The sequence below is a fragment of the Mastomys coucha genome, unplaced genomic scaffold (genome assembly GCF_008632895.1).
Source record: "Mastomys coucha isolate ucsf_1 unplaced genomic scaffold, UCSF_Mcou_1 pScaffold10, whole genome shotgun sequence".
Lineage (NCBI taxonomy): Eukaryota > Metazoa > Chordata > Mammalia > Rodentia > Muridae > Mastomys > Mastomys coucha.
Window position 1 is genome coordinate 368964 of NW_022196892.1, and position 14640 is coordinate 383603.

Below are 14640 nucleotides of genomic sequence, written 5' to 3' on the forward strand. Positions count from 1 at the left end.
AACTTGGCCCAGATTTGGGGATAAATTCCAGAATTTAGATCCAGCTTGATCTAGAAAAACTTTGCAGATAGGAGTTTGCACCAGTGGCTCTAGAGACCTCCTCCTGGAATCTCTGGAGCTTCTTGTTTATTCTCAGAGTCTAAGACCCACTCAGCTTAGTCCAGACCCTGGTGGGACGTTGCTGGTGGCTGCTTTACAAAGGATTTAAACGGTCCAAAGTCCTTCTCCAACAAGCATGAACCTAAGGCATGGGCACCCACTGGGTTCTCAGAGGCCAAGCGGAATCATACCCCCAGGAAGAGTGCTCAGGGGGGGCACTAGGGAGCAGGGGGGGGGCCAAGCGGAATCACCCCCAGGAAGAGTGCTGGGGGGGGCGGGCACTAGGGAGCAGGCCGCCTCTTTGCCAGGCGAAGCCACAGTTCACTGTGTGGGGCACTGTTTCGTTTACTGAGCATCTATTGTGTGTCTAGCACTACTGAGTCTCCCACCCATTAAAATGATTCAAGCAGGAGCTTGGCCCTGAGAGCTTAGCACTCTTGGAAAATTTAAAGCAAACCTTGGCTACTGGTCTAGATGGCAGGGATGAGGATGAGGTTAGGGGGTGAGGATTAGAAAATGTTCTGAAAAGTATATTGTCGTTTCTTCCTTTGTAAGACCAAGCAAAGGACAGTGTGGCCTGGCTGGTCTTCCTGTTTCCAAGTCTCAGTTAAGATGTCAATTGAGGAAGCCCTCCTTAAATCCCTTTAGGCTCCCACTGAACTGCAAGCTTCTCCTGTCAAAACACCTAATCATTCTTTTAACAGATATGTATTGTGTGCACCCAGTTGCTGCAGAGAGATGAGCAAAAAAGGACCCAGTCCTATACACTCAAAGCACAGGTCTTCCTGCAGTACCAAACCCTAGCTCCCTCGTCTCCACCTCCAGACGTTTCTGAACCCTGTCTCCAATTGGATTGAGTTTTGAATTTGCCTTGGATTTCCCAAGCGCCCCTTAGCTCTCAGGGCCAAGACCCTGCTTGAATCTTTTTTGGTGCGAGACTCAGTACTGCCAGGCACACAGTAGATGCTCAATAAACGAAATAGTGCCCCATGAACTGCGGCTTCCCATGACAGAGGCAATGCATGTTCCCTCATGTCGGCCCTTGAGCACTCTGTGGGAGGGATGATAAGGCTTGGCCAATGGGTGCTCGTGCAGTATGCCAGGGATTGCATACTGACTGTATTTCTGGGTTTGATATTTTGAACTGGGGATGGGGAGCATCCCCCAAACAAATCCAGGCTGCTGAGACAACGCCTGATACGGGCCAGGCTGGTTTTTCTGTCGGAGGGAGCGAGCGAGTGCCTTGCGCCTTTAAGGAGCCAAGCCAAGCCTACTGCCGAGAGCGAGAGTGCGCAGGTGCGAGGACCTGGGACCGGAGGGCGGCGTTCGGGCAGCAGGACCGCGGCCACTGAGGTAGGTCTGGTGAGCGTGGTGGAAGGGAAGGCGACGGTGGCTACGCTCTTAGGAAAGGGATGGTAACCTCCCATTCCCACGATCTGACCACCTGCCCCCACTTTCCGAGGCCAGTCCCTTCTTCACCCCAGCATCGCAAGGGTGAATGCAGATGAGTCCGAAATACAAACCTCCCTTCCTATTCCATTTTCCCGCTCTCTCTTAAGGTGCGGGTAAAGGCCTGAGACGTTTCCAAGCCGGGTCTCCCCACTGGTTGGCCGCCTGCCAGCCTCCTTAAGCCCAGGGATAGAGAGCGTAGTGGACTCTGCATCCTATTTCTCTTCCTCCGCCGGATGCCCCGCGCTTGCAGCAGCCGCGGTGCCTTTCTCCTAGAGCCAGGGTGGATTTAGTCCCGTGCTACCTTCAACCCCTTGCTTCCTACACTGCTCTGGAGTAGGGCTACAACTCGCTCTCCTGGTACCCCGGAATCTCGGCACCCTTTTGAGGATTCGTAGTCTCGTTGATTTAAAAAAAAAAAAAACATTTTTTTTTTCCCAAAGCTCGAAGACCTTGTTTTTGGAGTTTGAGAGAAAACTGGGCAGGCAAAATGTAAATCTCTGTGATGGTAGATGAAAAGAAAGAAGTTCGTGTCCTTTGAGATAAGGTCGAAACAGGCTCAGCAATGGGAAGTCTGCAAGCAGCGGTATGGAAGGAGTTCCGAATGTCACAGAGTGAGGGTTCAGAATGTCAGGGCAAGCTTGCTTAGGATCTGGAGAAGAGGTGGAAAGAGGGAAGGGGGAAATTAGCTTTTTGAAAGAGAGCTCAGAAAAGCAGGTAGACTCAGCAGTGAAGACGCGTAAGCAGCTGCTTCTGAGTCTATATGTACTTATCTCATCAAGGTGATTATTCTTCCTACCATTCATTACCTTAACAGTCTTCAGGCATATCAGCCTTGCTAAGAGTTGGTCTCCTGGCTAGGTGACTGACAAGCCCAGCTGGATCAACTCTTAAAGACCGTGCTTTCCAGGGAGGAAATGCTTTCTTTTTCTGGGCTTCCACAAAGACCACCAGCCTCTTGTTTCCACCCCTGCATATGGCACTTGAAATGTTAAAGAGGGGCAATTGTGACGCTTCCTTTTCTTTAAAAAAAAAAAAAAGCGTTGCCAGGGAGACCAGACGTGGAAACCAAAACTCATGATGGGAGGGGCCAGTCCTTTCTCCAAGCCTGTCTGGCTAACACTCCCAAATGATCTAGTCTCATGCCATCTCTCCTACCATGACCAGACTTCTGTACTTCCCCTAAGATTTCTCTCCTTCCACTAATATCAAACCTGCCTACTTTTAGCTGCTGGTACCTTAATTGCGTGTCCCAGCTTTTGGCGGAGTCAGGATGCTGGTCTAACCACTTTGACAGCCAGAACAAGTTTTATCATCCCTGAGGCTTTCCAATCACCTTAGAGATGCAGTTTGTGAAGTGCTAGCTACAGGACAGAGCACGTGGTTTATTCCTACGTCCACAGACCTGGGGAGAGGCCACATCCACGTTTGGTTGTGTGTGCAGGAGATATGTATTTTGAGCTAGGTGCTAGGTGGTTAACAAAAGGAAGTAGAGAAGTCCTGCTCCAGCTGGGAGGTTGACAACCATTGCTTCTCACCCTGCTCAGAAATTCCTTGTGGCTGGCTGCCTGCCCCTAGCTGATACTGAAAGATTGAGTGTAATTATAATGGCTAACATAAAGTACTGACTGCTGGCTCTGTCCTAAGCCACTTAAAGAATGTCACTGGAGTTACTGCCCTGATAGTACCACAAGGTGAATGTCTGGTCGATACAGTTCTTAAGGAACTGAGACTTCCAGAAATGGCCCTTCCCGAGACACACTGAGTTTGACCTCACAGAGTCTCTGAGCTACTGACTTTTTACCTAGTTTTAAGGACTTCCTTTTTTTTTTTAATTTTTATTAATGTACATGGATGGTTTGTCTGCATGTATGTCCTTGTAGTATGTGTATGCCTAGTACCTGTGGAAGTCAGATAAGGTTGTAAGATCCCTTGGAACTGGAGTTACAGATGTTTGTGAGGCACCATGTAGGTGCTGGGAATTGAACTTGGGTTCTTTGCAAGAGCAGCCAGTGCTCTTAACTCTTGAGGCAGGTTCAGCCCCTGTGGCTAACTTCTTATTAATACATACTCTTATAATATAGGGAATAGAAATAATGGCACCTGTGTTCTTGGCACCAGTTAATTTTTCAAAAATTCACCTTTATGGGCTGGGGAGGAAGGAAGTGTTAGAACGCTTGCCTGGGATGTGATAGGCCCTGGGTTTAATCCCTGGCATACCTCAATAAGCAAATGGTTCTCTGATCATCAGGGAGTCTTTAGTGCTCTCCAGGACAGACAGACAGACAGACAGACAGACAGACAGACAGACAGAGAAACAGACACACACACACACACACACACACAAACACCCCTCCATCCATGGAAGACAACAGGTAGACTGCTTTGTAAAGTAATAGTAGGTGCATGATTTCTGAACCCTGTAACACTAAATTCCCTCACTGCAGCCCAACAGGATCACAAGGAGAAAGGTTCCTGCTATATGGTAGTATAATTGCTTTTGTTCATCCATGAAAGATTTCCCCCACAGTGATAGACTTGGGCCCACATCTCCACTCTGCTTGCTATGGCCCTGGACAAGTTGCCTCCCCGCTTGAGTTTCAGCTTTTAGTTACTACAGTAGAGGAGCCTGGTGTGTGGGTCATCAACATGGGAAGAGATTGCTGATCATTACTTGAGATTACATGAGCTATATTTAATCACAAATAAGAGACTCACATTCTCTACTTGAAGTCGAGTTTGGGCCAAGCAGAAGTAAACTTTTTTTTTTTTTTTTTTTAAACTCAAGCCTCTGAAGTTTTGTAAACTCTAACCCATCTCCTGAGTTTGCATTGAGAGCGGATTGGCTTTCTCTTTTTTGAGCCCTTACAAGTGATGGGCTGTGAGCTCTGTGGGGAATCTGCATAGGGAGAGTGAGGGAGGACACATAGATTGTGCAACTGGAAATACTTATGCAACTTCATGCAAAGAGGAAAACCTGTCTTAGAGATGGCCTTGGTTCGCAGGATAGGTTGCTGGCACAGGTCTGTCTTGGGGAAGATGTTAGAACCAAGGACCACCTTTGGATTTGGGAGCGGAAAAAGAAACTGAGCAGCTGAAAGAATATTCTTTACCAGTTCTTGGATGTTTGGGTGACTAGATCACTTATTGTACTGTGACTTCAAAAAGAAGGGCAGAGATATCACCTTTAAAACTTAAGTGTTTGCAGTATGCTAAGAAGCAAATTCTGCAAGTTGTATCGCCCCCACCCTACCCCCAGGGTGTGGGGGTGTGGGTGCTCAACCTAGCGCCTGTACATGTTAGGCAAGTACTCTATTATTGATTGTACACGTCCACCCTTGTTTTTTTAAATTAAAATTTAATTACATGTTTATTTGTGCATATCTCTACATATACACCATGACACACACATGAAGAGTTTGTTCCCTCCAGGGCTCAGGTTGTCAAAGTTAAGTGTCAGGCATTTCCCTACTGAATGATCTCACCAGTATGAACACAAACACACACACACACACACATACACATACACACACACACACACACACACACACACACACTACTAGCGCGCGCCACACTACCGCTACCACCACCATCAGTTTTTCTTATTAATTCTGAGATGCTGGCTGGCTGAAGCTGGCCTTGAATGTTTCCTGTGCTGGCAGGCATGGCCTTGGTGAATCTCCTGTCCTAGTTGCAACCCTGTTGCAGCTAGGATTACAAGCTTGCACTGCAAGGCCAGTGGAAAATGTGTTAATTTTAATTTCTCTGAAATTGCATTTAGTTGGAATACAAATTGACAACGATGTTGAGCTTAGATACTTTAAGACATACATCTTTATACATTTCCCTGCTCTAGGAAGTATAAGAGGCCTTAGAACTTTATTTTTGTGACCCTTTAGGGACAAAAACACTTTCTGGGTTTTTAAATATACTAACGATTAGCCACATGTTGCTATTTTAAAAATGGCTTTCAATTAAATTTAAAACTCAGTTCTTCCTGTTTCAAATATGGCCAACAGCTGTGTGAGGCAGGCCTTCATGGAAAGTTCCAAACGGCAACACTGTATATAACTCAGTGAGACCTCAAGAAAGCTGCTTGTTGGTGACATTAATTTCTCCTGCTAAGTTGTCTACACAACAAGAAACAGAATGCACAGAGGGTGTGTCATTGTGAGGAAGGCGCATCAGAAATCTTACACTTGTTTTGGCTATACCCCTGGCTTTTTCCACTGCTACATCTTGTGCACACTTAGAGCCACATCTGGGCCAGGCCCCAGTATAGATCAGTGGTACTGTTCTTACCTAGCTTTTGTAAGTTTCTGAGTATTTAGACTACCCACCATGGGGGAGCAGGCACTCTGTGACCCATATATCCTGTTTGGACAGGAGATAGGGTTCACTTGCTAAAGTGTTTGCTTAGCATGCATGAAGTTCTGTGGTGAAGGCAGGAGGATGAGCAGTTCAGAGTCATCCTTGGCTACACGTAGCAAGCTTGAGGCCAGCTTGAGTCATATGAAAGAACAAGCCAGCCAACCAGCAAGAGTTTAAAAATCAGTACTGTGCCAAAGATCCACTCCTGAGCCAGCTGACTCTGAGAGAGATTCTGATATGGAGCCAGGCTTTAAAGAGTCAGAAAACTGTAAATTTAGAATCCTTGACAATGGAAGACATCATTTCTGGGTAACTTTCGTGCATAATTCCAAGTTCCTCCTGAGTTTCCATGGTGATGAGATGGGCAGAAGGCTCAGTAAAGATAAATTTGTCCCTCGGGAGATGTCAATTTTGTTTTGTTTTGAGATCTTTCTGCTTGTCATAGTTTGTGAGTGGCATGCGTAGGTGAAGGCCAGGGGTGTTGAAGGCAGGACAGCCAACATTGTTCATCTGGCCCCCATTGTCACTTGCTGAGAAACCTGACATGGACATGCTTTTCACGACTCGAAAGTGCTTCTTGACCTTGGGTGTGACTGTCTGTTCACGGAAGAGAAGAGAGGCTATCAGGAACCCTCTGGGTCAGGTAGTTGTTGTTCCTGTGACTGAATGGGCTGTGTTGGCTACTGATACTGCTGGGGAGGGACACTGCTGGAAGGGGTGAGCTGAGGTCCCTAACTGCTGCAAGATGGGATCCTCTTCTTGTTAAGTAATTAGCTAGAATAACAGTAACCTTTGCCTGAGAGTTCTCCAGAAGCTTTGGATATTGGCCTAGGAAGTTTGCCTTGTCATGTAGCGTCTAGGTTTTACACACTTGAGGACTGGACTGTAAGTAAACTAACTTCTGAGTATGAGGACAGCAGCACAGACCCTCTCTATATAGCTTAAGCAGCTGGACAGTCCTTGAGCAGGGCAGGGCATGGCAGAGGTAAAGGTGTGGTCTATGGCAGGGCTTGCCTGACTTCTGGGACAGCAGGCTGATCTTTTCCTGCTGTGCAGAGGGAGCTCCCAGTATCTTCCAGTTACCTCTCTGAACCTTCTCTTACGTCATGCCATCTGCACAGCAAGGTTCTACAATGTTAAATTCAAAGATGGTCAGTGACAGAGCAGAAACTTGAACCCAGGTTATGAAGTGTAAACCTGGCCCTTGGGGAGCATGAGCAGACAGAGAGTACAGTGCTCACACACATGACCTATAGGTGAGCCAGGGTTTTAAAGGCAAGAAGGACCACATGTGCCCAAGTCCTAGAGACATGGAAGGAACTGATGTGTCTAAGGCTTGTGTAGACTAGTCTAGGAAAGTGATACTGGGCAGGTGGTTAGTGATAGAAGAAAATAACTCCTGAGGGATGGCAGGATCCAAGTTCCTGGTAGTCTTGTACCTGGTGCTGAAGACCCTTGTGACCCAAGGAACAGAAGAAAAGAAAGCAGTGTGCCCTGTAGGTCTCAGCTCCCCCTCCCTGCCTCACACCCGACCTGTACCCTCTAGTAGACTGTTCTGACATGAATGTTCGTTGTGTTGGTAGCTATAGGAACGGGGTTGACACTGGCTGGGCAACCCTATAGACCCATAACTCCTCCACAAGAGACTACAGCAGCTTCTTCTTGGTCTGAGAGTTGGTTATATTCTGACTTTCAAGCATACTGTTTGGAATTTACCAAGTGCCCATCAAGGACAAGACATAGTGGGTCTTAAGTGCTCATGACAAGTCAGAGGTATGATACTGCTCATTCAAAAGCTTTTGGGGAGGGAAAATTGGTGAAGTGATCTGGGAGTGCCAAGGAATCCCTAGCTGAGGTTCTAACTTTCTGGTTCTACTAGAAAGAGCTGTAAAGGAGACGAGGTATGTGACATGACCTGTAGGTAGAAAGAGGTGTCAATGGAGAAGAAGAGAAAACCAGTGCAGACAGCCTCCAGAGGACCAGGACATTAGTTAGTCTCAAATCTCAATACCCCAAAGGGTCCATCTTGGAGATGGGGGCTAAAAGTTCTCATACCAAGAAAATCCTCATTAATGGATTCATGACTATACAGGGTTAGGTTCTAGTCTGTCAAGCCTCCTGTAGGTTTCCACCCTGGGGGCCAGGCAAGCTCTACGGTTTGTTCTTCTGTGTCTTCCAGGTCATAGATACTTGTAAATGTTGCACAAATGGGGAGCTGTAAAATCACTACTACAGAGAGAGGCAGGATTTCATGAAATCAAGGGATGTTTGAGAGCCTCCTGGCTGATGTGTTGAGGTGGTATGCAAGGTCTGACCTTTAAGATGTGTCAACAGTTAAAGAGAAGGAATAAGCACCTCTTCAGGAAAATTAGGATTGTGGGACCCTTGAGAAATAAAGCTATGAGATATTGGGGGGAAACCTCTTTATTGCTATGGTAACCAGATGTTAAATGGATAGGCCCTTCATGCTACTAATAGTATAAGGAACTTTATTCTTTGTCCTAAGAATTAGCACAGGGTTATAATTAAAATACAAATTTTGTTTAGTGTTTGTTATTTCATTTCTGTGTGTGTTTGAGACAAGGTCTCAAGTATCCCAGGGTGGCCTCAAGCTTACAGTGTAGCTAAAGATGACATGTGTTTTCTACCTTCCTGGCTGTGATTACATGTGAGCATCGTCATGCCCACTTTATAGAATGCAGGAGATGGAACCCAGAACTTTGTGCGTGCTGAGCTACATACACCCTAGCCCCCTTATTTATGCACAAACAAATTAAGTTTACTATGAAAGGGCTTATGGGTTCCCAGTGACAAAACCCTGTTCACTGCATCTTGATCTTTTTTAATCAGCATACAAAGTAACGGGTTTCTTTGGCGTTTTCAAACATTCTTTGTGTAGATTGTGTTCCCTTTCTCGGCCTTATCTCCCTCAGGGCTATGCCCTTTCACCTACAGTATTCCTCTTCCAACTGATGTATCTATCACACATGCTCTGTGACTCTGCCTCCTGCCCTTTCCTCACTCATCTCTGTAGTTTCATAACAAATCCCCACACTCATCTCTTAACAAACACACATATACAGGACCTGGAAGCTAGGGTCTGTATTCGAGAAAGTCTTGTGGTCTTTAGTACTGTCTTCCTGAACCTGGTTCTTAATGTAGTATTTTCTAGTACTATCTACCAACTGTGAAATTTTGACTGTGATTTTATCTTGTGCCTGTCTGTCTTTCTTTTCTCTTTCCTTCTTTCTTTCTTTTTTCTCTTTTTTCTCTTTCCTTCTTTCTTTACTCTTTCTCCTTTCTCTTTTCCTTCTTTCCTTCCTTGTTTGCCTGCCTCCTTCCTTCCCTCCCTCCTTTCTTTCTCTCTCTCTCTTTCTTTCTTTCTCTCTTTCTTTTGAAGCTCAGACTGACCTTGAATGTGATCCTCCCTCTTCAGTGTTCTGAATGCTATGGTGGGGGGAGGGGTTCTAGACATGCACCACTAGGTTTTATGTTCCTTTTTCGGTATTCATTGTTTTTAGGTTACTGAGACTTCTGGGGAGAAGATTTTTGTCTAGAAAGAGGGTGGCGACCAGCTCACCAAGGTCCAGTTAAACTTTGTGCCTACCAAACCTTGACACTTTATTTTGACAGGGCTCTTTTCCTATGTAAAGCTGGTTTTGTTCCTATAATCAGAAATACTGTTGACTAGTCATATCCCCTTTGCTGAAGATAAACCTCTTTAAACTCTCAGTTCTTTGAGAGCAGGTTTGGACAACAGGAGAGTGTTTTTGGGGTGCTGGTTTCCATTCCAGGCCTCTGCTGTAGACACATGGGGCTATTTTGGTTCCCTTTTAGTCCAGTGGGAAATACTTGCTGATGTGATGCTTTCTCTGGCACTTCACCTTGAGGGAGGATGAAAGCTTGTTTGCTCCCTCAGGCCCTGGCACTGAGGACCCTGAGAGGAGCTAGTTAAGTGGCTTAGGGTTTCTGTTTTAAACAGATGGAGAGACTGGTTTGATTTTCAATGGTGGTGTCTTATTTCAAACATAATTTCAAGGAGACAGTGATCATAGACCTTCACAGCTTACGTCTTGGCGCAAGCGTCCGTCCGGTGTTTCCCATATGTTGGGCCCTGCTTCTTAGATAGTTAAGAGTTTTGAAAGCTGCTACAGAAGCACAAGCTCTGTGTCCAGCTAAGCTCCTGGTCAATCCGTCTTACCTAGTCCTGCCTCTGCCTGTTGCATCTCAGGGTTGTCGACTGGCAAGACTTTCTGGTTCTTTCTAGTCTTCTGCCCATTGGGCACAGCCCAGAATGCTGAGCTGTCTTGTCCACAGTGTCCCTAGGGTAGCAGAATCAGGGAGCAGCTGTATCTCCACTGGTTCCTGGACAAGAATCCCCAGGGCAATCAGTTGCAAGTGTTTTTTTGAGCCTTCTCATCAGCCCTTTTCTGAACCACAAAGGAGACAGGAAATTAGAGCTTAACTGCGGCTGTGTGGACGCAGAGTGGAAAGTCCTTACCAGTGTCTATCTTAGAGTGCTGGAATTTGAACCTTAAAGACTGAAGTTCTTGCTGGTGTGTACTTAACCTCTGTACTGTCACATAGGTCAGGGCTCTGAGCATTGCTTTAATGTGGGCCTTCAGGTTATATGCCTCTGTTGGGAGATGGATTTTCATCCTAACTAGTCAAGTTTGTATTTCTTCACTCAATAGGTTTGATTGTTCTTTCTCTCTCATGGATCATTATGCTAATAGAACCTTTAGTGATAATGGAAATAGTCTATATTTTCACCATCCAATAGGGTAGTTACAGGCCACTTGTGGCTCCTGTGCATATTCCTGGCTAGGCTAGTGCAGCCAAGGAAACAATTTTTAATGTATGTGTATGTGTGTGTGTGTGGAGAGAGAGAGAGAGAGAGAGAGAGAGAGAGAGAGAGAGAGAGAGAGAGAGAGAGGAGGAGATGAGGTCATTGACCTATCCCTTTTCTATCCCTTCCACCTGCCTCCCTGCACTAGGTCCAAACTCAGGTATCCATACTTGTGTGCCAGGCACTTTACTGACTGAGCCATCTCCCTGGCCCTTAAATTTTAATTCTAACTAACATAAATTGAAATAGCCACATATATCTTGTAGCTACTGAAGCAGACAGCTCAGGAGAGTGCCTTGTGTTTGAGGAACTTGTATTTGTGAGGAAATGGGGGGAAGTTTTTATACAGGTGCATGGTACCAGTTCAGAAAGCACAAGCAAGTATCCATTAGAAATCTCTCACTCTCGCCAGGCAATGGTGGCGCACATCTTTAATCCCAGCACTTGGGAGGCAGAGGCAGGTGGATTTCTGAGTTCGAGGCCAGCCTGGTCTACACAGTGAGTTCCAGGACAGCCAGGGCTATAAAGAAATCTCTCACTCTCATCTCCACTTCCTCTCTAGCCCGGTTTCCCTTCCCTGAGCCAGCCGTTATCTTCAGAACCATTTTATATACATTAAAAGCATATTGTGTGTATGTTTTCTCTTAGTGTCTTTTCAATGCAGAAGTCTTATTTTATCTACTATCTGTTTTGTTTTTTCTTGCCTGCCTGCCAATCAACCTATCTGTCTACCTGTCTGTCTGTCTACCTACCTATCTACCCACCCGTCTGCCTGTCTGTCTATCTATCTATCTATCTATCTATCTATCTATCTATCTATCTATCTATCTATCTATCTACCTACCTACCTATCTACCCACCCGTCTGTCTGTCTGTCTATCTATCTATCTATCTATCTATCTATCTATCTATCTACCTACCTACCTATCTACCCACCCGTCTATCTATCTATCATCTGTCTGTCTGTCTGTCTGTCTTAGACTGAGTCTTGCTCTATAGCTCAGACTAGACTTGGGCTCTCAAACCTTCCTCCTTCAGCTTTCTGAGTGATGGAGTTATAGATGTGTATCTCTATGCCTGGCTGCTCTACTTTTCATTCTTTCTTTCTTTTTAAAATTATCTATGTACCTTATTGTGTATTACCCATTGGGACAAATGAAACTGCTTCATTATTTTAAAATGTATTGGTTTGTATGTGTATGAGAGTTTTGTCTGCATGTATGTATGTGAATCGTGTGTGTACTTGCTGCCTATGGAGGACAGCTGAGGGTATCAGATCCAATAGAACTTGAGTTACAGTTTCAGCCCCCATATGGGTGCTAGGAACTGAACCCAGGTCCTCTGCAGAGCAGCCAGTGCTGTCAAGCACCGAGCATCTCTCCAGCCCCAAATAAATATAATTCTTAAAAAAAAAAAAAAAAAAAAAGACAAGATCTCAGGAAGTACCACTGCTGGCTTGGAAATCTCTGTGTAGACCAGGCTGGCTTCTCACAGATCCGCCTGCCTCTGCTTCCCAAGCACTGGGATTAAAGTCATGCACCATGATGCCTGGTTGTATTTCCCTTTATTTTATTTTAATGTCCAATAATTTTAACTTGTATCTAATGACTATATAATCTAAAAAATTTTAAAGCTGTACTAGCACTTACGTACCAGAACCCATTGTAAGTGGACATTTTGGTTCCTTCCAGTCTTGCATTATAGTATGTTGTCATAAATAACTTTGTGTGTGTGTGTGTGTGTGTGTGTGTATGTGTGTGTATTGATAGAAAATAAGGATAAGTTTCTAAAAGGAAAAGGATATTGTTAGGTGAAGGGAAAGTACATTTTACATTGCCACAGGTTTTGACAAATTGCTGTCCTATGGAGTTCGTTGTTGGGTATGTAAGCTGGTACAGGATTTGAGAGCATCCGTGTCTACGCAGCCTCACCGCATGGTCTACAATACATTTTTACTGAGCAAGAGTGTTTTTGCTGATGACTGACAGGTGAGGGCCTCGACCCAAGGACTTGATTTACCTATGTTTTATTGTAAATGAAGCTAAACATCTTTTCAGGGGGTTAAGAGCTGTTTTCTGATTCCTTCCTGGGGAGTGCTCCAAGTCACTTACTCACTTCCCTACTGGTTCTAGGCCTGCAGGGGCTTTTCGTGTGTCTAAGAAAGTTGTCTGCTTGCGAGATGCCTGTTGGCAGCTTTTGACCTTGTTTGTGTGCTCTCTGCAAGTGGACTTTAGTGATTTTATGCAACAACACACTACTCTCGTTATCCTGATACAGTATTTTAGTGTGTTTGTTAACGGCCTCTGGAGGTGAGTGTGTCTTAGAATAGCCTACTCTATGGGAGACATTTTCAGAGTTATTGTGATTTCTTCTAGACCTTTCCTGGTTTGTTTCTCATGTTTAATGCTAACTTGCCGGGTATGCTTCTGGGTCCTGTGGCCTAACTTTCCCTCCCATCTCCTCCTACTTTGCAGTGGAGCTTCTGCCAGCCCCCTTCTGTTCTCTAAGTCCTGTTTGTGAGCATTTAGACCTATGTTCACTGGCCTCTCCTGTAGCAGGATTGCCTCCTTCACCCATTGGTAATTTCTCTTTTTTTTTGTTCCTTTTAGAATGTAGCATTTAGGTGAGCCCTAGTCCATATGAGGAAGGAGAACTCTAGATCTTTATGTGAGGTTATTCATTAAGCTTTGTGCCCCACACCTTCCTGTTCCCTTCCATGCCTCTTCATACTGGCAGTGGTCAATCCATGTGCCTGACCTGTCACCACTTTCACTTTAGACCCTTTTAGCCCTCCCAGGCCTAGGCAGTTATCTAGATATCTGCCCTGCCCTCTGTGCACTTTTACCTAGTTGGGGAGTGGCCTGAGCTAGAGGTGGACTATAAAGCGAGAGGCAGGATATGCTCATTTTCTGGGTACTGACTGAGAGAGCTCTCTGCTCTACCACAGCCAGATCCGGCTGGCTGCCAACACTTCCAGACGTATTATATTCCTTATGATGGTTTAATGCTTTATTATTTTACTTCCTGTGATCACAGAAACTCATTTTCAGCTTCCGCCAAAGCCAGCAGCATTGGGAAAGAGTCTGCTTCTTGAATAGTAAGTGTGAATTTTTAATATATTAGAGTGTCTAAAACAGGAGTGACCTTCTCAAGACTGGGCCACCTGAGCTCCTGTCCAACCTGTGTGGGCCACCAGTACTGAGTGACTAAGTACTTGTGGGAAGGGTGTTCAGAACTCCAGGATACTCTCTGAAAGCCCCTACAGTTGCCAAAGACCATCCAGATCTCTGATATAAAGCGTGTCTAGAAGGCAAGGCCATGGGGGAATGACAGTGTTCTACTGGGGAATGTGTCACTGGAACCATGACAGTGTTCTACTGGGGAATGTGTCACTAGAACCATTTCTAGAGGCAGGGACAACTCAGGAGGCAGCGTGAGCAGGCATGGGTCTGGTTTGTTGGGGTATAAGTAGACCTGGGGTGAGTCCGTAGTGGGAGGTTAAGTTAGGACCATATGGGGTGGCTCTTGTTTTATCTGGTGGGTGCTGGATTGCACAGCTGGATCCTTGCCTTGAACTGAGACGAGTCCTCCAGGAGCTGGTGTTGGAAGGATGCCTGATATGTCCTAACAGCATCAGGAGACGGAGGGCTGGCTCCAGTGAACAGTCAAGGGAGCAAGTCTGACTTGGACAATCCTGCATCTGATGTGCATTGCTCTTCCTATCAATATTCCCAATAAATACTGAGCCAGACTGGCCTATTCAGTTGCTTGGAAGGGGGCCTTCTCAGTGTGAATCCCAGTGCTGTATGTTCCTGTGTGGGTGTGGCTCCCAATGCTGTGTGTTCCTATGTGGGTATGCCTATCTACTTGTG

General features: G+C 45.6%; 2 protein-coding genes across 3 annotated transcripts in view; one reads left to right on the forward strand and one right to left on the reverse strand.

Annotated features, from left to right (window-relative positions):
• The window catches only part of Dnase1l3 (deoxyribonuclease 1 like 3), a 39221-nt gene extending 36701 nt beyond the window's left edge, over window positions 1–2520 (reverse strand). The window contains exon 1 of the mRNA XM_031344236.1: window positions 2358–2520. The gene's annotated coding sequence lies outside the window, so the exon portion shown is untranslated. The remainder of the gene's footprint in view (window positions 1–2357) is intronic.
• Abhd6 (abhydrolase domain containing 6) overlaps window positions 1231–14640 on the forward strand; it is a 47684-nt gene continuing 34274 nt past the window's right edge. Inside the window, exon 1 of one of the 2 annotated variants that reach the window (XM_031344217.1) lies at window positions 1231–1452. The gene's annotated coding sequence lies outside the window, so the exon portion shown is untranslated. Of the gene's footprint in view, window positions 1453–13792; window positions 13866–14640 lie in introns of those variants that run through there. The other variant, XM_031344227.1, reaches the window with a different exon arrangement.